This window comes from Ambystoma mexicanum, chromosome 7q, assembly GCF_040938575.1.
Source record: "Ambystoma mexicanum isolate Mex_15411 chromosome 7q, UKY_AmexF1_1, whole genome shotgun sequence".
In the NCBI taxonomy this organism is placed as follows: domain Eukaryota; kingdom Metazoa; phylum Chordata; class Amphibia; order Caudata; family Ambystomatidae; genus Ambystoma; species Ambystoma mexicanum.
In genome coordinates this window covers 836,066,351-836,089,787 of record NC_090941.1, presented here as the reverse complement: position 1 = coordinate 836,089,787, position 23,437 = coordinate 836,066,351, and the positions used below count along the sequence as shown (strand labels likewise).

Here is a 23,437-nt window from a genome sequence, read left to right as displayed (position 1 = left end):
TCAAGTTGTACCCAATATAATGATTTCAACATCTGGTTGCTTAGGATAAAGAGGTATGATTTAACAGCGCCATATTTACTAAAGTACCCGTCGCTAAAGGTCCGTTCTGATTATTTAAGATTCAGATTAAATCTATGGAGTACGGGTGAGGTACTTTTTAAAAGGAAATTGTTGACGAGCAACCAAAATTATTGCAGATATTGTTTATTGGTACAACAAAAGGAAACGCCGCATCTGGTGGTGGAATGTAATGCCTTAAATGAAGTGTGAGCGAGATGTTTTAATAATGTGTATTGCTTCATACAGAGTGGGAAAGTGACCAAATTTGGCAAATGCTGTTTACAAATATGCGCATGAGGCCGCAGATTGCCCTTGTTCAATTTTTACGAATAATATTGCCATGTGTAAAGAAAATGTAATTATGAGTATGTGCCAAGATTGGTTGAGGCCGGACCGGTCTAGGATACACTGGCGTGGCAATTAATACTTAGTTGGTACTCCTTCTTAAGGGGATTCTTTTTTTTTTAACTTTTACTGTATATTGGATCTTTTGTTTTGAGTAATATAGGAATTTTATTTCTGTAAGTAATTTGTATAACATATGAACTCTATTGGTATGTATTTTTTATTAATTTGAAAAGTTGCTTGCAACTAAATCAAATAAAAAATAAATAAATTAAAGATGGATCAGTGCGTCAATTTTGGAGACTGATAAATGGTATTGAGTCCTCTCAATTGGTGGTTCAAACAAACTGTGTTCCAGAGGAAGTATCGGTGGGCCATTTTGGCAAACTTTGCGCAGCAAAACGTTCCAACCCTGCCATAATTGGTGGGTTAAATATGTAGCTATGGGAACGTCATTTTACAGTTTGTTTGTTTTGTTTTGCTTTATTTGCTTATACAGCGCACTGAACACTGAGGTAGATAGGCGCATGACTTGGTAAACACGTTACATACATGGTACACGTACAGAAGTAGATATATTACAAGAAAATATACAGGAAATAGTACATTTCAAAGTGCGTTGAAGGGTGGTTACAATAGATATATGAAGTACCTGGGTAAACTGATATTAACAAATAGCAGTAATAGTGACTGGCATTTTACATTAACTTTTTACACAAATATACAGGCGGAGAGTAGTTGCAAGGGTGCTCTTAGGTAGATGTGGTCAGGGAGAGGAGCCATGATTTTACTTTGAATGGGAAGGCTAGGAAGGAATGCTCATCCCTAAGCGCAGGTGGCAGGGAGTTCCAGAGATAGTGATTCAAATTCAGAAATCAAATTCATCTAGAGCCTCTGGCCCAAACAATATCCAACGTCATACTTAAGGCAAACCCAGAGATGTGGGCAAAGGCCTTGTACTTGCTATACTCTGATATTATTGTAACCAAACATATCCCTAGTTCCTGGAGAATCATACATAATACCAGTATATATCAAAAGTAATTGCTTCAATTGTCTATGGGATGGATGCCAGCCTTGCCATCCCCCCATCGATCTGGTCCAAATTGGAAGGTTTCTTTTGGCGCTCCATACTGAATGTGCCAAAGTCTACACAAATCGCAGCTATACGGCGCAAGCTTGGGCTACTTTCGCTATCAGCTATGGTAGAGCACAATAGCATGCAACTCTACAGAAAGATCTTGATGTCCGATAGTCCACAAGTCTACCAAGTGATCGCCGAAGAGGCATCTGAAGGCACCTGCATCCCGTTAAACTCTTGGCTGGAAAAGAAAAAAAATCCAACTAAACACAATAGCATGCACAGAAAAGGAGCTGATCACAAATCCTCAGAGAGTAAATACTAAAATGGAAGAATTAGACTGGATCACCACTTTAGACCAAGTTTCCAGAAATAAACTCTTGACCCATCTTCTACTGTCATCATTAAAAAGAAAAGAGACGATGACGTATGTGAAAAGATTCCCTGACAAAGCTCTTAGAGCAGGGGTGCACAACTGATTTTGACAGAGGGCCGAAAGTACCTTACATGATGGCTACAGTGGGCCGAAAAGTAAATGTGGGCGGGGCGGTAGGCGGGACATGGCAGGTGGCTTTTTCAACCCCCAATTTGTATTAAACACATGGAAAAAGAATATGTTTTTGAGGGATAACGATTTTTATTTGTATTTCAAACTTACATTTTGTACTACACATTTTCCATTGTTATAATTTATTTCTATTTAGTTATTGTATATCGTCTGTTTAATTAAATTATATATATTTTATTGACCCTCGATTGGACATTCCGTTATTTTGGACTGCTATACTTTGCTGTTTCGGTTGCCCAAGAGGAGTATGGCCTTCACTGAGTCAGGTTTCCTCAAAAAGCAAAGGATGTACATCTCCTAACTGTGCCTGTTTTAGCTTTATTATTGGGTTCACTCTTGGAGTGCAACACTATGCCCCATGGCCCCCACCGGCAACCAAACACTATGCCCCATGACTCCCACCCCCAACCAAAAACTATGACCAATGGCTCCCACCCCCAACCAAACACTATGCCCCATGGCCCCCACCCCCAACCAAACACTATGCCCCATGTCCCTCACCCCCAACCAAACACTATGCCCCATGGCCCCCACACCCCCAACCAAACACTATGCCCCATGGCCCCCCCACTCCCAACCAAACACTATGCCCCATGGCCCCCCCCACCCCCAACAAAACACTATGCCCCATGGCCCCCTCACCCCCAACCAAACACTATGCCCCATGGCCCCCTCACCCCCAACCAAACACTATGCCCCATGGCTCTCACTCCCAACCAAACACTATGCCCCATGGCCCCCTCACCCCCAACCAAAACACTAAGGCCCATGTCCCCCCAGCCCAACCAAACAATATGCCCCATGTCACTCACCCCCAATCAAACACTATGCCCCATGGCTCCCACTCCCAACCAAACACTATGCCCCATGCCCCCCTCATCCCCAACCAAACACTATGCCCCAAGCCCCCCTCATCCCCAACCAAACACTATGCCCACATGACTCCCACCCCCAACCAAACACTATGCCCCATGTCTCCCACCCCCAACCAAACACTATGCCCCATGGCTCCCACCGTCAACCAAACACTATGCCCCATGTCTCCCACCCCCAACCAAACACTATGCCCCATGGCTCCCACCGCCAACCAAACACTATTCCCCGAACCCCCAACCCCAACTCAGCACACAAACTCTCAAGCATGCACCCATACAGACTCAAAGCCCCAACCCCTCAACTCAGCACACAAACTCTCAAGCATGCACCCATACAGACCCAAACCTCCACCCCCCCAACTCAGCATACAAACTCTCAAGCAGGCACCCATACAGACTCAAAGCCCCAACCCCTCAACTCAGCACACAAACTCTCAAGCATGCACCCATACAGACCCAAACCTCCACCCCCCCAACTCAGCATACAAACTCTCAAGCAGGCACCCATACAGACCCAAACCCCCACCCCCCCACTCAGCATACAAACTCTCAAGCATGCACCCATACAGACCCAAACCCCCACCTCCCAACTCAGCACACACACTCTCAAGCATGCACTGATACAGACCCTGTATCTCAACATACACCGCACTTACACTCCAAAACAAACATTCAGGCAGACCCGACACCCCCGCATCTCAACATACACTGCACTTGCACTCAAAAGCAAACATTCAAGCAGACCCAACTCCCCCCCCCACCCCAACATACACCACACTCACACTTAAAAACAAACATTCATGCAGACCAGACACCCCCCACCCCCGCATCTCAACAAACACAGCACAAACATACAATAACAAACATTCATGCACACCTGACACCCCCCACCCCCGCATCTCAACATACACCACACAAACATACAAAAACAAACATTCATGCACACCTGACACCCCCACCCCGCACCTCAACATACACCGCACAAACATACAAAAACAAACATTCATGCACACCCGACACCCCCCCCACCCCCGCATCTCAACAAACGCAGCACAAACATACAAAAACAAACTTACATGCACACCCGACAACCCCCTCACCCCCGCATCTCAACAAACACAGCACAAACATTCATGCACACCCGACACACCCCCACCCCGCATCTCAACATACACTGCACAAACATACAATAACAAACATTCATGCACACCCGACAACCCCCCCACCCCCGCATCTCAACATACACCGCACAAACATACAGCAGAACAAACCCGACACACAAACACAAACAAACAGACCACTTACCGGACGTGCTGGAAGGCAGGCTAGCTGGAACGCTGGCGAGGTAACTGGAGTGGCACTACGGCTGGCGTGGCAGGGCTGAAATGCCTTCCGGCATCAAGCCTTATTGACCACGCCAGCCGTAGTGCTGGCACTCCATTAGTGCAGCACACATGCACTACGTGGCTCATAGGAGTTATGTGGTGCGTGTGCGCTGAGCCAATGAGGGCCAGTGTTTTGTCCGGCCTGGAAGAGTTTCAAATACTTTCCTAATGGAGGGAGGCCGATGCTGCTTGCGGGCCACACTCCATTAGGAAAGTGTTTGTGCCTCGCGGGCCGGACAAAACAGCCTTGCGGGATGCAACGGGCCCGCGGGTCGTATGTTGTGCACCCATGTATTAGAGGAACCTTTTTGAGAGCTTGGTGGAACCTCCTTCAGACAAGGGAGATCTTGGAAATTAGGTCACAATCAGCTACTAATGAATGCAGACTATGTTCCGTAAACAATCAAGCGGAAACTGTAAGACGTCTGTTGATGTCCTGTCCAGCTAAGCGAGAGGCCCGAAAGATATACCTCACGCCACTATTTTTGGACTGTGATGTTCGCGAAGAAGAGTCCCGGTGGGCTCGACTTATCTCAAGCGAAAATAACAGGTGGACTATTGTAGCGACAAAGATTTTGGAATACGCCATGGGAAAACTGAAAACGTTAAACACAGAGACAAACTAAGAAAGAAACAAAACCAGAGTGGTTTGTTGCCGCATCCACTCAATTTTCAACTTCAGCATCTTTTGTAAACGCCTTAAATTGGCTAGACAAATTAAAAAAAAAATACCAGTATATAAGAAAGGGGAGAGGAACGAACCAAAAATCGATCGACCTATAGCTACAATGGATGCTGAATCAAAGATTTTTGCGGGCTTGGTCTTCAAGCTTATGGTCAACTGGTCAGAACAAAACTCTATTCTCACACATAAGCAATTCGGAATCAGGAAGTCAATGGGTAAAAAAATAGGTGGTTTGTTATTCTCTTTAATCCAAGAAAAGGCATGGAAAAAAGAGGCCTCCCCGTATATGTGGCCGCAATGGACTTGTTGCAAGCATTTGACCTTGTAGACCGGGCTTTGTTGTGTCTAAGCTATTATTGGGGAAGCAGCGGTTCCTTCCCCCTAACCCAGTGAGTTTCCTGCACAAAAAAGAAGTGCAGCTTAAGCCTGGAGAGTCCCCTCGCCACCAGGAACCTTTTCGTAGGATTTAGTGTGTTTCGGAGTACAGCGCCACTGCATATGATCACATTACTGCTATAATGTGGCACACATATAGCCAGCCATATGTCGCCAGTGTAACATATGGATATGCAAATGGAGACAGGCTACAGATTTAAAAGCACACCAGGATATTTTTTTTTCTTATTTGAAATGCCCCATTTACAGGAGACCACATTAGCCACAGTCTAATTGACTGACTTAATTAACAAATACTAACACTGGTACTAACTCAATAACATTATAATGTGCTCTCCATGTGGAAAAAAAGGCAGAAGAGACGTGCTCTGAGAGTCCTTTTTAAACGTGCATTTAGATTTTCTTTTCTTGCTCTCTGTTCACTGTGTTGCAGGAAGCGAAATCTGCATGCCAGAAAATGAGTTTAGATACAGTTTCTTACTGTAAAAGTCAAGCAATTGTTGAAAGGAGGAGGATACGGTCTCTTGAAATTGATTGGTGACACGTAAGAATGGGGGGATGCAACAGAGGTTTGCTGGACAAGGTCTGACAGAACTAAGTTGAGATTGCTTTGTCTGAGCTGCTGTGAGGAGATCCCCTTGGCTGAGCCGCTGTGAGGAATTCGCTTTGGCTGGGCTGCTGACCTTCAGAGACTGGGCATTTCTGGTCTCACTTGGCACCGGCTTGAAAACTGTATGTTTTCGCTGTGCCCTTCAAGCTGCATGTTTGCGAGGACAACCCTGGGTCATTCCTCGGAGGCGACAAGCCAAGGGAGTTCGCGTGTAGGAGAGCTACAAATAGCTGGTAATTATCTAAAGTAAATTGAGGGTGTGCCTGTGATACTTTAAAGGTATTGTGCTTTAAAAGAAATGAGATCTTAGCCAATAAGTAGTTTGCTTGGACTAAAAGAGAGCCCAATTCTTTTATTGTTCAAAGCTATGGTTTTTTTCTCTTTCTTTAGGTAACAAGAAAAAGGATACGTCTTCTTCAGCTCTCCCGGACTTCAGGTCATAGCTCGTGCCAGCGTGGTATCAACGTTGATGCAAACAGGTAAGTTCTTTTGATAAGAATGTTCTTTCAAATGATGCTCTCTCTCTCTAATCTTTTTATTTCCTTCTCTGTTAGTCTTTCTGGATCTTCTCTTTCCAGACTCAGCTGACTTTGAAGTTCGTTTGGTACTTTCCCCTGTCTTTAACTCTCTTGATAAGGAAATCTACTCCTCCCTCTTGTGACAAAGAAAAGTTCAGGCTTTCTGGAGTTAGGACGCTTTCGTCCTCATCGTTGGGTTGAAAGACCACTACTGATCTTTCCTCTCAGTTGGCGGCTTGATGAGTGGGACACCTCTTCAGCTTGGCTCCTCTTCCCGGCAACTTCTCTCTCTCTCTCTCTCTCTCTCTCTCTCTCTCTCTCTCTCTCTCTCTCTCTCTCTCTCTCTCTCTCTCTCTCTCTCTCTCTCTCTCTCTCTCTCTCTCTCTCTCTCTCTCTCTCTCTCTCTCTCTCTCTCTCTCTCTCTCTCTCTCTCTCTCTCTCCTCAGCATTCACTAGCTCAGAACTGTCCCTCTCCGGTTATGCGCTTCACCATTTCAGCCAACATGTACTTAATTCTGTATGAGCCTTCAGCCACGCACCTATTATCTCCGGAGCTCACTCAGCGATCTCTCTGTCGCCTCCGGTGTTGCACTTCTCACAGCATCTCTCTCTTTCTTCAAATCGGAACACAAATACTTTACTGACTCTTCCGGGCGGCAGCCGGCTCATCCTCTTCACGGCTCAGACGCCTGCCAAAGGCTCTGCCCCGCCGCTCCTGAGACCGCGCTCTCTTCGCGTCTCCAGGGGTGTTTGCCGACCTCGTCCTTAGTTCGTGTGCTGCCTCCGCTCCCCTCCTTCTCTGGCTCTCACCTCGCCACAGCGCCGGTACGAATCGGCTGCCTCTCTGCCTCCGATTCGAGGTCGAGCGACAACGGTCGCCTTATCCACACAGCCTGATGGAGCGCAACGGCGCTGCTCTGTTTGGTTTCTCTCGACGGCCTCAAACGTCGTTTCCCTTTCCTCGCCAAAACGAAATTAACTCCTTCACAACTAACTTGTGTGCAACGGCACAAATTCAGCCCAACAACGGCCTCTGCTTATCAGCTGTCTGTCAGTACGCCCAGCTGAAACCAACCGTTGGGTTCCCCCTCCTCGTCATCGCCCTTCGTTTCCTAGGATACCAAAAACAGAGATCACGTTAGAGGAAAGTACATACACAAACTACTTCCTGGATCCACATCCAAGCTTTGATGGTGCTTCCTGACTGTACAAAAAGATGTAGAGGCATGATCAACCCAGCGTTGAGACATGAACAACCCAACATATTGTCACAGTGCCGCACGGATGAAATGTTTCTCAGGCAGGAAGAATAGCAATAGGGAGTCCCTGTGTTTAACTGCCACTTTATAATGTTGCAAAGTAAATGCTGTTTCATTGATGTAATTTTTTTCTTCTTGTTACAAATAATGTGAAGTGAATTTCGTTGTATTATTGCATCTGTTTCTCGTCTGTTTATTTCAGAGAAGACTGTCTAACAAGAAGGGTAATGTATTATTTTGAAATGAAATTGTTATAACACACAGTCTGTGTAGAGTGTTTTTGCTTTTGTCTTTTTCTTTGGTGCATCTAAAATTAATATCCTGCGAGAAGGGGAAGATTTTTGAGTAATACATGTCATGTTTCCCATACAGATGGAGTGATATCATTAGTAATTATAAATCGCTGTGTGCGTGATTCCACTCAGTGTGTGTGTTTGTGGTTTCTGAGTGGAATATAATACAATAGTTCTTGCTGGGCGTACATGAATCAGCAAAAAGAGGCCTATGGAAACATAATTCACTAATGTAAATAAATTAGTGATAATACCACAGGTTATTGGGAATGCTATATGTGAAAATTGTGGTATTTCTGAATGTAGGTCCGAGGCCTCTAGAGATCACACGAACAGTCTATGCAAAAAGAAGGGGTTTTGTATATTGGGGCCACAAATAAAACAGAAAAATTATGCTCACCAAAATACCACCAACAAAATGTATGCCACTAAATGATTCTGTGTACTGAAATAAGGAATTGTCCCTAAAAGGAAATAAGGCCAAATCCAATATAAATGTAAGGGGTAGTCATTGCCAAATTACCATTATTTTTGGTGGTAAGAAAATACCGCCAGGCCCCAAATCTACACAAAATACCCAACATATTTATGGTGCGTTGGAGGCCGGGAAAGTGATCATAGAGCACCTAGTAGGCGTGGCAAGTGTGTCTCACACTGCCATCTGTACATTAGAGGGAACCCATTTCATAATAGCAGTGTGTCAATAAAAACGAATTTCAGGATGTCTCAAATGGAAGCCACATTCTCAGGACTAGTGCAATACTTGGAGGCAAAGTTATATGCACATGGGACGTGGTCATCGAACAACGCCACAGAATGGCACGACCGCATTCATGGTGAAGTGCAGAAAGAAAAACTAGACAATATTTTTGCAGAAGGCAGCATAATTCAGGTCTCCCTTCTGAGGTTATTAAATGCAGCTGATAAACACGCAGAGAAAGATTGTCTGATACGGCTATGCACCAAGATCTGGTTTATTTTGAATAGGTCCCTGCGAATGCAAGAAAATGATACCAAGCTGATTAACAGGTTAAAAGCCGACCTAGATGGGGCAAGTAAAAAGGAGGAAATGTGAAGAGCAGAATTAGAAGGATGTCAAAAAGACATTCAGTTAAAATGAAGAGATTTTGATATTCAATTGTCCAAAAGTAAGAAACAGTTTGAGGACAGTGAACAAGAATTGGTACACTTAAAAGCATTGGTGGACCACATTAGACAAGATAAAGATGAGATTTCAGAATTGCAGATTTTACAAAAAAAACATTATGAAAAAGAAAGTGATCTCCAAATGCAGAACAGGAAATGGTTAAAATGTGTCAAGAAAGAGACAAGAGAAACAAAGAATTTAATGAATGCCAAATGCAAATGTGTAACCTGCAGGAGGTAATTAATAAAATGAGTGATGAAAACAACTATTTGCAAAACGAAGCAGACAGGCTCCTTAAGAAGTGTAGGGATTTGGAACAGCAAATATGCATTTCCAGGTCCCAGGACAGACGGCAGGGTACCACATTCAATGGGGTTGAGGTGAATTCTATTTCTACCCAAAGAGCTAGTGCCCCAGTGACTGGGCCGGTTACTGAACTTGGTTGCAGCGCCCTTGGGGGATTTGATACTCCCATTGGGGGCCGCCACCAATCCCATAAACCTGGAACCAGGGGTTGAATCACCAAGTAGTGCAATTCCATGCATTGCAACAAGTAGCTCATTAAAGATAATGAAATCCATCAAAGCCCTGATCAAACCATTTAAAAAGGGAGGGGAATGCTGCATAGAGGATCACTTAGAAGCGGTCCATGACATTTTTAAAGCCCTCCAGATACCTAAGGAACAATACAGGCAGTATTTTCATTTAACTTTACATGCTCCCACGGCTAGTATCATAAGGGGATTGAATGAGCAGCAGACTATGACATGGGCATTGCAGGAGGCAAAGAAAGTTGCTTACACAATTACTGCTGGGCCTAATATATCCCCTTGCCGGTTTTACAAGACTTGAAAAGGGCATTTTCTTGCTTTGATGCATCTTTTGACCCCAATTCCAATGAGTTTAAAACTGCCTACTTCTATGGGCTACAGAAAGACATCATATCCCAATTGGTCCGTGAATTTGACCGTGACAAGTCCCTTGAATGGATTGTACACCAAAGCATAAAACTATGAGGTACCATATTGTCAGGGTGAAGAAAGTGATAAAATGAAAGACACTAGACCAAAATCTAAAGAACCCTCAGCAACAGTGATGGAAATCAGGTCAGCCAAAATGTCCCTTGAGTCTGCTCAAAGTCCAGGTAAAAATATTTTGGCACCTGAACAAAGGGGTAATCAACAAAGGTCATCACACCCGGCACCAATGTTTCAATCACATGATCCTAGTAATAGGGAGAGCTACATTAGCCCTATGTACTATGGAGACAGACCCCAGGCAGGATATCGGCCTGATATGTCAGGTATGAATAATAATCAGAGACAAGGCCAGGATCAAAGAAATAATTGTAATAATGGTCCCTACCAGACATTGGGGACACAAAGTAGACTTGATCCTAATACCATGATAAATGGTAATCAGGACAGACCCCGATATGTGGATCGGTTTACTGATAATGGGAATCAGCATAGGGGACAGTACCCACAAAATGAGAGACGGAACATGAGGCAGAATATGAACTACACTCCACGTCAGTACAATGATCCCCCACCAGGGGACTACAACCAAAGGATGAGTGCACCCCGCTCCCCTACACATATGAATCAAGAATTCAGGAACAATACAAATAGAAATCATTCCCCTGAGAGGTATCAGAATAGACCCAATCGGGGAAAACAACCAATATCAATCTAGGCCACAGAGACAGGATTCTAGAGAGATGGAAAGATTCCAGTGTCTCTAGGCCCAAGTGAAAATGTTAGCTGAGCAAATGGGAAAGCTCGGTACAGCACAAAAACAGTCATCAAAGGAGGGGGCAGAAGGCCATAGCAATGACCGGGTGGCTTCTGTAAAAGTGACTAAGTACTTGTAATACCTGCAGTGCCAAGAAAACAGATTGCTCTGATGTGATTTTCCATAATGACTGAGTTGTCAAAAGATTCAAAAATAAAGGTACCGGTAAATGAACATGTAACAGAAAGTGCAAATACCCTTATGAAAGAAGTTCGGTTTAACCTTGAGCTAAATCAAACATTGGAGATTTGTACAAATAAAGAGGGAAAATATGAAATTCCAAAGGAACAAAGAGACAGATTTAAGAAAAATGACTCCTGCATGGGGAATACCAGTAAACAGGGAGTAAATGGGGATGCTATAACTCCTTCCCTGAGCAATCAGAGCAATAACCAAACACAGGCAGAAAAAAGAAATACTCAAAAGGAGGGTACAGGTCAATCACCGGAAGAATTCTTTGAGCCACATATTTTTGAAAAAGATAAAAGGACTGGTACCATAACAAATAATCACAAATGCACAGAGTTAGACAATGACAAATTGCCAAGTGATGTTGTTACACATGTTCAGTTGGAGGATTGTAATGTGGCCTCTGATGATACATGGATGGATGGGCGAACAGTGGCCACACTCCAAAAAACCTCTGAACATGGAGAAATGAATAAAGTCTCCCACGCAGAAATGGGCAAAAAGGAGGGAAAAATGTCTTTCCATTTACCAATGTGTTTAGCCAAAAGTGAAAAAGGCCTGAGAAAGGTGAACCCTGAAATCAGTATGAATTTGCACTTCTGATGTGTGTTAGAGGAAGTTGAAGACAGGTATTCTGCTCCCATCACTGTAGAAGAGAAATGCAATACATTTGCAATGATTGACACTGGCGCGCAGGCCACAATTATGTCTAAAGAATTGGTAAAGAGTATCAATGAAGGGAGATCCCCACAGAATCAGATCACAGTAAAGGAAAATCAAGGTCCAGTGCATAATTTTAATGGGGAGGAGGTGCCCATCATAGGTGTCACAGAGGTTGACATAAAGATAGGAAAACACAGAATGAAACAAGAGGTATTGATCACGTCTATTTGTGAAATTCCATTTCTGATGGGAACAGATTGCCTGAAAAGATTGTCTCCTCTCATAGATGGGGTGAATGGAGTACTGTGGTCCTTAACCAAAATACCATTGAGGCCTAAGAAACTAAAATCACAAAACAGCAATATAAATGAATGTCACACCGTTGCCAAAAAAAATGATGCAGTGGAGGTATATCTCCAGAATAGCTGTATACCTAGCGTCACTGTTATCTTGATGTGTCAAGATAAAATACAGAGTGAAGATGAGAAACAATCTGTACAAATATACTAGGACCCAAGGAAAAAATGGCAAACTTCCATAGATGAGCACACATTACGTTTTTATTTAAAAGAGAAGACATGCAAACAGAATACTGTTCCTAAAACAGATACAGAAAAACACATCACCACTCTTGCTGAAATACACATGGAAGATGAGCAACCATGGGTTCACATTGCTATAAATCACTATTCAAAAACAACAAAAGCCACTTTAGCACTTGGAAAAGGAAAGGAGTTTCATTAATGAGAAATTGTTACAAAAAGTAATGGAGAGGGAGGAGATCCGAAATTTAGAATTAAAAACCAATATGTCTCTGGTTTGGACAGTCCAGACTTTGAAAACCAAATTGCAGGCAGATGCATGCTGAAGATTAGTATTGGGCAACAAACAATTCACCATAATGTTTGGATAGTGAGTGGGACACAAAATGACTTTTACATGGGCAATGATCTAATGCACAGAATGTGTATGGTGTTAAATTTCCTTAATCAAAAAATATGGTCACGCCTAGGTGGGCCGGCACCTGAATTTGAAGACAAAAGAAGGGCTTATCATTGCGCACAGCTGGTCCCATATGCAATTGAATTACAATTGAGGAAGGATACTATTATCCCTGCATTCACCAAGCAGTTTGCAATAACGCTAAAGTGTAAAAATGGACAGCAGATGAAAGATTCTGATGCATTTGTGTGGTTGAATGAATCCATAAAACAGCAAGGTCTGGATTATGAATACATTCCATTGATAGATGTTAGTGAAGGGTCTGTAAAAATTATGGTGAATAATAAAGGTTGTCAAGATATTCATTTAGAGGAAAACTCCCCATTAGGAATAGCCATACAAAAATCACATAATACTGTAGATCTAAATAACATGGTGATTGGAAATATCCCTAAAAAGTATGTGGATGCCAGGGGTGAGTTGACGGAATACCTGGATTCTCAGCCCAAAGGAATATTTAAAATTCATTCTGTGTACCCTTATGATTCAAATGAGACAGTGTGTTGTCATCAAAGGGATTATATAACATTTGACTTAAATGAAAATGAAACAGAAAATCAACCCATTGAAGTGGAAGCTGATATGCCAAAATATTTAAAAGTGGCAGCTTTACAGAGAGACACAGCCACACAGTTAGAGGAAAGCACAGAGATTCCTCTATTGGAAGATTTTCCAGAATTTTCAAAAATGGTAGAGGAGCAGATTTTATCAGCAGATGCATGCGACAGCGATGAGGATAGAAATTAATTGAGAAAAATATTTATGGAGTTTAAAGATGTATTTGCTGAAGACGCTTATGATTGCGGTCTAACTAATTTACATGTAGCCACGCTACCGGAAGGGTGTAGTAGAAGCCCAGTATTTGTGCGCCAGTATAGATTACCACTGGCATGTTTAGAGTCATTGGCAGAGATAATTAAAAATTTGGAGTCTCAGGGAATTATCAGGCCATTTTTCATAGCACATCCAACACACCTATTTTAGGTGTGTTAAAGCCAAATGGTCAATGGCGGCTATGTGCAGATTTGAGAGAATTAAATAAAAGAGTGCCAGTATCCAGATGGCCACTGCCATTCATTGATCAAGGCCTAGCTTGGGTACATGGTGGAAAAGTGTTTACCATGTTAGATCTCACTTCTGTATATTGCTGCGTGCCATTGGCAGAGGAGATTCAGAATTTATTTTCATTTTCATTTGATGAGACTCAATACGCATTGGGTTAGAGTTCCATTTGGGTATGTCAATAGTGGGAGTGAATTTGGAATATTTTTGAGAAAGGCCATGCCTGATGCAGCGGAAAGAGGTACCATAGTTTACGTGGATGATGGCCTGATAAAAAATGAAAGCTTGAAAAGCCATTTTGATGAGATAAGACATGTTCTTGGCCAATTGCAAAAAGCAGGCGCCAAAGTATCTTTACAGAAAGCACAATGGTGCCAGAAAAAAGTGAATTTTCTAGGCCATGACGTGACTGAACATGGACTAAACCCACAAAAGAAGAAAATAGAAGCCATACAAAAACTAAAAGACCCTAAAAGTGTGAAAGGGGTAAAAGGTTTATTAGGAATGACAGGCTATAACAGGAAGTTCATTGAGAATTATGCTGAAATTACTCAACCATTGACTAAACTGCTAAAGCTGAATACACCCTGGAAATGGGAAAAAGAGCAGTCTGAGGCAGTGGCTAAATTAAAGGAATGTTTTGTAAAGGCACCATGTTTAGCATACCCCATACAGGATAGGGATTTCTTTATAGAAATAGGTTTCTCTGAACATTGTATGTCAGCAGTGTTATCACAAAAACATGATTTGAATCACAAAACCATTGCCTATGCAAGTAAGGTGTTTTCCCAAGTTGAAGTTAAATTCAATGAATGTGAAAAGGCCCTTTTGACCACTGTGTGGGCGCTACAACATTTCCGCCCCATTGTTCAGGGAGAAAAGGTAATTATTGCGACCAATCATCAACCATTACCGTTTTTAGAAAGTAAAAGAATCAGGTCAGGTAACCTAGCATTGTCCAGAATCACTTCATGGACGCTAGCATTACAAAGTTTTCCTGTAGAAGTGAGATATGGCCAAAAGAAAAGAGCTCAGTTGCTCAAGGTTTGGCAGATCTACACGACTGTGCAGCTGAACATGTGTCAAACGAAGTAGAAGTGGAATCTAATTTACAGGAATTTGGGCAATCACCACACAAAGCTTTTGATGAAAAGACATGCAAGGATTTACCAACTGTATATGTTGACGGTTGAGCTTTTCACATTGGAAATTAAAGTAATAAACAATTAGTGTCAGGGATAGGAAATGTCTGGTTGAAATGTGAAGGCATCCCCAGTATAGGGATGAGGATTGGAGCTAGGAGCAGTCAAGTAGCGCAATTGGCAGCCATTTATATATATATATATTTCGTGGAATATTTGCCTGGCTGGAAAGCAAGAGGCATGGTTACATACAATAAAAAGACACTTAAGCATGGAAAAATGATACAAGACATAGACAAATTGGTGTCCGAGAATAATTTGACAATATACTAGAGAAAAATTAGTGGGCATTTAAAAACTCCAGGAGAGGATAAGGAGGGGAATGATAAGGTAGATCACCTGGCTCAAATTGGGGCTGTGATGGGAGAATTGCTACCTATTGAACATTTACTTGGTGAAATACAAATTGATGCAGTAACATGCTCTAAAGCACCAAAAGAGGTAGAGCAACCAGTAGTGCAATGGAGTTACGACACACCAGATCAAGATCTGATTAAGGCACAAAAGGATGATCCAATTTTGGGAATATAATATAATCATCTGATTAAACCCTGAACAAAACCCTTTAACAGAAAATGATTGTGTGGGAAAAGAAGAGTTGAGAGTGTTATTAAAGAATAAGAAATGAATTAGACTACAGGATGGGCTCATGATTAGGGAGTCCATAACAGGACAAATACAGTGGGTGGTGCCCCTGTCATTCAGAGGGCTAATGCTACACCATGCACATGATGCAATAACTGCAGGCCACAGAGGTTCAAAAAATGTTGGAGATACTGAAAGATTATGCTTACTGGCCACATATGTCCCAAGATGTGGAATTATATACTAGGGGATGTCTAGTATGCGCCCAATCTAAACTGCTTCACCAATGCATAGAGCCCCATTAATGAAAAGAGGCTTAACTCTTCCATGGTGTAACGCTCACCTGATTCCCGTAGAGGCGCCAGTCTTGACTGGGCGTATACCGTATCTTCAAAGGTGATGTGTAACACACGGCTGGCTCTTTGGGCTGGACCTCTGTGCACTGTATGTTTTACTCGAAGGGTAAGATGTCTGCAGATAGAAAATATGGGATTAATGAACTGGGTTATTGAATGTCTCTCTCTTCTTCCCTTTCTCTTCTCCTGTAGAACCCCGAAGGTTAACGCTCTCACCTTAGGTAAGTGAACGCCGTGCTCTCCATCTGCCTCGGGGCAGGGTGCTGTAACCAGTTTCTTCACTGGATAAGGGGAGCAGGCCTCTTGACTTCAGAGGACTGCTGTCCGTCGTTTACTGCACGAACGGTAAGTTTCGAGTAATACTAATGTCTTTAAAGACTTTAGTAATGATGTCTCTTGTTTTGCAGGGTTCCGGCGATGGTGGATGATGGGCTGAAGTGAGTTGAAGATGGAGCCCGTGTGATGAATAGAAGCGCCTGGAAGCACATAAGTAAGCGCTTGTTGCCTGCTTCACGATGCGCTCTAACTGTCTTTTTATTTTGCAGGTACAAGTTCGGAGCGGCTGCAGGGTGCCGGAATACCCACTGGGTTAGATGTGGAAAGGAGTAATGGCACGTGAGTATTAAAGTTCCCCAATGTCTTTAAACGCACCTTGTTTTGTCTTTCAGATGCGGGATGCAGCGCCGAAGGCCTCCGGAGCGTGCGAAGAGTTGGTAAGCCTTTGTCTTTCAGATGCCGGAATGCAGTGTGAAGACCTCCAGAGCGCACGAAGAGTAGGTAAGCCTTTGTCTTTCAGAATGCAGCGCGAGGCGTTGGTGACAGCCGATGGCCCGGGAAAGTGAAGAGCTGTCACTGAAGACCGTAATGCTAACCTGTTCTTTCTTGTCTTTATAGGTGTTGCTGAAGACTGGATTCAGGATGGTAAGCCTTTTTCCTTAGGCCCAGGATCAGATGCAGAAGACACGATGAGCGTTCTGCTGCAGAATAACGCAAAGCAAGATTCATCCATCGGGTGTGGTTTAAATAGCTTCTTGTAGTGCTTAGGTGTCTCCTTCCACAGCCGCGCCTAGGTAAGAAAAGAGTTCCTGCTTTCCAGAAGAGTTCCAGTGTTCTGAACCTAGGGGGTGGCTCCTGCCCCACCCAACAGGAAAAGTAGTTCCAAACAGAAGAGGATCAGAGGCTCAACTGGCAGGCAAGTAAGCAGCATGGTCTGCTGCAGGTAAGTCCACCCAAGCATTATGAGCCCGGCGCTTCCAGTGCTGGGACTGGGCATATCTATGAGCCTGGTGCCACTGGCGCCAGGACTGGGTCCAAAAGGTCCCAATTGGGACTGGTTGGCACTCGGAACCTGGGTTATGAATCTGCTTCCAAGGGAGTTGGGAAAACCCTGACCTTTTGGAAGCAGAGATCATGACACATGGTCAGATTTGCACATAGACTATGCAGGGCCTGTAAAGAGGTCAGGCAGGGGTAAGCGGTATATTTTGAGTGTGGTATGTTTGATGTCAAAATGGATTGAGTGTATTCCTGCACCAGATTGTAGTGCGTAAACAGCAGCTACATTACTGGTGAATCATGTATTTTCAAGGTTTGGGTTACCACAAAGAATAGAAACTGACAGAGGAAGTCATTTCAGAAGCGCTCTAATGAGTAAGGTATGGCAAATACTGGGAGTGAAAAGAAATTTACACATTGCATATCGAGCTGCTTCTTCTGGGGAAGTTGAACGCTGTAATAGGTCTGTTGTGGATATATTAAAGAAGTTTGTAGCAGAAGCAGGTTCTAGCTGGGATTTACGTTTACCTTTGGTTTTGATGGCAATCAGATCAACTCCTGCCAAAGCAACAGGTATTAGCCCCCATGAGGTTTTGACAGGTAGGGAAATGGTGTTACCGCAACACCTGCTATATAGAACACATGAGCAGACGCTTGTGAGCGCATTAACAGTTCATGAATACATGGATGAGCTGAGGAAGCATTTACAACATGCATTTGCTTTTGTGCAGCGAAATCTAGAAAGGGCTGCTGATAGTGCAAATTCATATTATGATAAAAAGACGTTGGTGAAAGAGTATTGTGTGGGGGATCAGGTGTATAAATTTCATTTTGGAAAAAGTAAACCGAAAAATTCTAAATTTATGGCAGCCTGGCAGGGGCCATTTCGAATTATAGATAAGATTTCTCCCGTAGTGTACAAAATTCTGAAAACTGAAGGTGAAACAGTAACAGAACAGTTTGTTCATGTAAATCAAATTAAACCATGGCACCCCAAACATGAGGTAAAGAGACTTGAGCGTGTAGAAACAGGTAAAGCCCCTTAAATACATGAAAGAGGATACATGAGTCTATTCATAGAATAATGACAGAAAGATAAAAATAGAAGTAATTGTTGTAATAGATGTGGACAAAAAGACTATATGTGATGATCATCATAATCATATGTTGTGTATTTGTTTTCTCTCTAACATGTGTTTAATTTCAGAAGGCGAAAGAAAGAGGGCGAATGGATATATATATATATATATATTTATTTTTGGCAAAAGGGTGAAGTTAGTATTGTGCTATGTACTTAATTTGTTTCTTTTCTATTTGATTTAGAATATTAACATACATTTAGTCGGAGGTCACGGGAGACGATGGATTCCTGGAGTCCCCTGGATGAAGATCAAATTATGCCTGCCTCCGGGTGGAGGTGAAGACAAAGTAGCCGGGATGCCAAAAGAGATGACTCCTATGGAAAAAGCATCCAAGAGTGCCAGGATGAAAGAGTGCCACAAGTGAACCAGATGATGGGATGTTGCTGATCGGGACGTCTCAGGGGCAGACAACAGTAGAAGAACAATAAACTTGCAGCATTGTTGGTGCATGAATTCCGATGTATCCTGGAGTATGGAGTTCCACGTATTTATTATTTTAATTAATTATTTGAATCTGTTATTTTAATTGTTTATTTTATTGTTTTAAAATTGACTTCAAGTATAAGCAGACCATCCAGGATTTTGCAGCATAAAATGGCAAATCTTGCGGCATGAAATGGCAAATTTTGTGGCACAATCCTTTATTTATTGCTGCATTTTTGCAGGACATTTTGTATTGACTGGAGGGTGTAAGATTGCCACATTGCAGGAAATAGGCAGAGTACAAGGCTATAAGAGAGCTAGGGTATCATTATTATGTATCTTTTGTATTAATTTAATAGGAGGAGTCCCGGATGTCTATGGCTTGGCAGAACAGTGTTGGATTTGGCTACATTTTTGGTTTAATGTGCATGCCTATTTAATAGTATTAACTAAATTGATCATTATCAGTTGTAATCACACACACACCTCTCACCAACACACATCTCACCAACTCCCCATCACAACTTGCATTCCTGAACCTCTAACTCATTCATACAAATACTGACGTGCTATGTCACACTGTCAAGTCACAATTTGCACTGCCCAGCCCCTGCCACACTCCAAATCATACTCCCAACTCACACCTTACACTCAATTCCTCCTGCAATATACAGTCCTTCATTCTTTTGTGCTGCTTCTCCATCTTGCATCCTTTCTCTCATTCTATCACACTCTTCCCTCTTCCTTTTTTCCAATCTGCAGCTCACTGCCTTTTTCCGGACACCCGCTTCCTCTCTGCTTTCTGGCTCACTGACCACACGCTGCCTCTACTTTCTGTACCTCCGCTCGCTCTCAGATTTTGGGCCCACCGCATCACTGCTTCCTCTGCTCTCTTGTGCACCGCTTCCTCCTCTGACCCACTGCTCTCCCTCTCATCACTCTCCCTCTCTCTCTCCCCTTTCCCTCTCATAGTGTAACCATTTTTTTTAAATGTAGATTTTGACCCAGATCCTCAAAAAATGGGGCATTTAAAAATAGAGCCGAGGATATGCTATTTTTAGACAACCCATTTTTAGAAATGAGCACGTTACCTTATTCTCAAAGGTGACCGGCACATTTCCACAGGCTTGAGCTGTAGTGCAAATTGTGCGCTGGCCAGCTGCCTTGAATGGTGTTTGCGGGTTGTTTGACCGAAGTGTAATTATTTGCGGCAGAATTGACCGTAGTCCATTTCGCCGGGAATTGATTTGCACTTCAGCCAAACAACCCAAAATATACCTTTCACCACCACCCCCTCCCCTTCTTAATTGCTTGGTTGCTGCCACTTCCCCTGCAATCCTGCTTTGTCAGATCCGTCCCTCTAACGTGGGTCGGATCTGACTCCGCAGGGTCCCTTTTTCGTTCTTTTCTTTTTTTTTTCTGTCCCCGCCTCCAATTTTGAGGAAGTGGGGAACACCCCTGAAACCCCCTAACTCAAAAATACTGAACTTGGGGAGCGGGTAACACCCGCGCATCACATGTTCAGTATTTATAAAAATCGATTGAATAGTACTGGACGAAATAGGTCAAATTGTTCCATTCAATCGATTTTTGTCATCAAAATGGGTAGTACCTTGAATAGAATCGCTCTCTGACAGTGTTCTGCAAGCTCCCAGCGCCTTTCACAGGGACAGGCCCTTCAGGGGCCTGCCACTGTAAAATGCGACCCAAAAAAATGCATTTTTATCCTGTTTGAGGAACAGAAATGCAAGCGACACAGCAGCGGTTCATACCTTAAAAGAAATGCATGATAGGGTCAGGAAAGACCCTGTCATGCAGTAGCACCCCCACATTCTGTGCGCGTAAGGTTGCCTACAATTTCTGCACATTTAAAAGTGCATCTTGCTTGTAAATGAGTGATGTGATTTTAAATTGGCAGAAATGCCACTTTAATTAAAGGAGGCGAAAAAGGCCATCTGAATGGGCGCGCATATAAAATGGCCCATTCATGTGTCCCTTGTGGATTGGGCTGCTCTTTTTTTTGGGCGCAAGTGATGAGATGTTTTGGCGCATTTCATTTCTTGCGTCAAAAAAAAAGTTGAGAACCTGGCATCCTTTTTGCAGATTACTTTTTAAAAATGTATTTTTTTTTAAAGATGCTGTTTTTGCACAAAACGGCCGTTTTTGATGCATTTTGCGCAAAACGGTTGTTTTCACTGCAATTTGCGGGATCGCAAAATCGCTATAAACTGGAGGGTCTGTATAAGAACAGGACAATGAACTATAGACACTTCAATTGGGAACAATTATGTAAAATATTTTATGACGACTGATGGACTCAGAGATGAATTTTGATATTGCGGTGGATGAACAGTGAATTATTGTAAAATGTGTGAATATTCATTTTATTGAATTGCTATGATTTAGAAGAAGAAAAGGAGCGAGTTGGGTTTCTTCCAATTGTTGCTTGGACCATTGCCAAATTCTCAGAAAAAGGAGGGATTATGTAGTATAATTTAGTGTGTTTCGGAGTACAGCGCCACTGCATATGATCACATTACTGCTATAATGTGGAAAACATATAGCCAGCCATATGTCGCCAGTGTAACATATGGATATGCAAATGGGGACAGGCTACAGATTTAAAAGCACACCAGGATATTTTTTTTTCTTATTTGAAATGCCTCATTTGCAGGAGACCACATTAGCTATCTAATTGACTGACTTAATTAACAAATACTAACACTGGTACTAACTCAATAACATTATAATGTGCTCTCCATGTGGAAAAAGAGGCAGAAGAGACGTGCTCTGAGAGTCATTTTTAAACGTGCATTTAGATTTTTTTTCCTTGCTCTCTCTGTTCACGGTGTTGCAGGAAGCAAAATCTGCATGCCAGGAAATGAGTTTAGATACAGTTTCTTACTGTAAAAGTCGAGCTATTGTTGAAAGAAGGAAGATACGGTCTCTTAAAATTGATTGGTGACACGTAAGAATGGGGGGATGCAACAGAGGTTTGCTGGACAAGGTCTGACAGAACTGAGTTGAGATCTCTTTGGCTGAGCTGCTGTGAGGAAATCGCCTTGGCTGAGCTGCTGTGAGGAGTTCGCTTTGACTGGGCTGCTGACCTTCAGAGACTGGGCATTTCTGGTCTCACTTGGCACTGGCTTGAAAACTGTATGTTTTTGCTGTGCCCTTCAAGCTGCAAGTTAACAAGGACAACCCTGGGTCATTCCTCGGAGGCGACAAGCCAAGGGAGTTCGTGTGTAGGAGAGCTACAAATAGCTGGTAATTATCTAAAGTAAATTGAGGATGTACCGCACAGATGAAATGTTTCTCAGGCAGGAAGAATAGCAATAGGGAGTCCCTGTGTTTAACTGCCACTTTATAATGTTGCAAAGTAAATGCTGTTTCATTGATGTAATTTTTTTCTTCTTGTTGCAAATAATGTGAAGTGAAGTTCGTTGTATTATTGCATCTGTTTCTCTTCTGTTTATTTCAGAGAAGACTGTCTAACAAGAAGGGTAATGTATTATTTTGAAATGAAATTGTTATAACACACAGTCTGTGTAGAGTGTTTTTGCTTTTGTCTTTTTCTTTGGTGCTTCTAAAATAATATCCTGCGAGAAGGGGAAGATTTTTGAGTAATACATGTGTCATGTTTCCCATACAGATGGAGTAATATCATTAGTAATTATAAATAGCTGTGTGCGTGATTCCACTCAGTGTGTGTGTGGTTTCTGAGTGGAATATAATACGATAGTTCTTGCTGGGCGTACATGAATCAGCAAAAAGAGGCCTATGGAAACATAATTCACTAATGTAAATAAATTAGTGATAATACCACAGGTTATTGGGAATGCTATATGTGAAAATTGTGGTATTTCTGAATGTAGGTCTGAGGCCTCTAAAGATCACATGAACAGTCTAAGCAAAAAGAAGGGGTTTTGTATATTGGGGCCACAAATAAACAAAAAAATTATGCTCACCAAAATACCACTAACAAAATGTATACCACTAAATGATTCTGTGTACTGAAATAAGGAATGGTCCCTAAAAGGAAATAAGGCCAAACCCAATATAAATGTAAGTGGTAGTCATTGCCAAATTACCATTATTTTTGGCGGTAAGAAAATAATGTCAAAATCTACACAAAATACCCAACAGGGCATAAACCCCTACCAGGGTAAACAACCTGCCTTTCACTGACCCCTTAACCATAATGTAGTGCCCCTCAGGGTCAGACTTATGAGCCTTTGGGACAAAAAGAGCCTTGGGAGAAACCAACACATCAACACCCCACTTCTTCACCACATATGGGGAATGGAACAAATACTGGATAGCTTTAGATCGAAGCGGCGGTTCCTTCCCCCTAACCCAGTGAGTTTCCTGCACAAAAAAGAAGTGCAGCTTAAGCCTGGAGAGTTCCCTCACCACCAGGAACCTTTTCGTAGGAGAATTCAACCCCCGCACATTCAGGGACCCACCAGCAACCTCTGCAAAGAATCATCCATTTGATAGGCCATAAAATGCTTTCCCCCCC

General features: G+C 42.6%; 1 long non-coding RNA gene across 2 annotated transcripts in view; it reads left to right on the top strand.

Moving 5' to 3' along the window:
* The window catches only part of LOC138527869 (uncharacterized), a 53,248-nt gene extending 30,791 nt beyond the window's left edge, over positions 1-22,457 (top strand). For both annotated transcript variants that reach the window (XR_011284074.1, XR_011284075.1), the window contains exons 2-3: positions 6,396-6,484; positions 18,674-22,457. This is a non-coding gene — a long non-coding RNA (uncharacterized lncRNA). The remainder of the gene's footprint in view (positions 1-6,395; positions 6,485-18,673) is intronic.
* Positions 22,458-23,437: the final 980 nt, after the last annotated feature.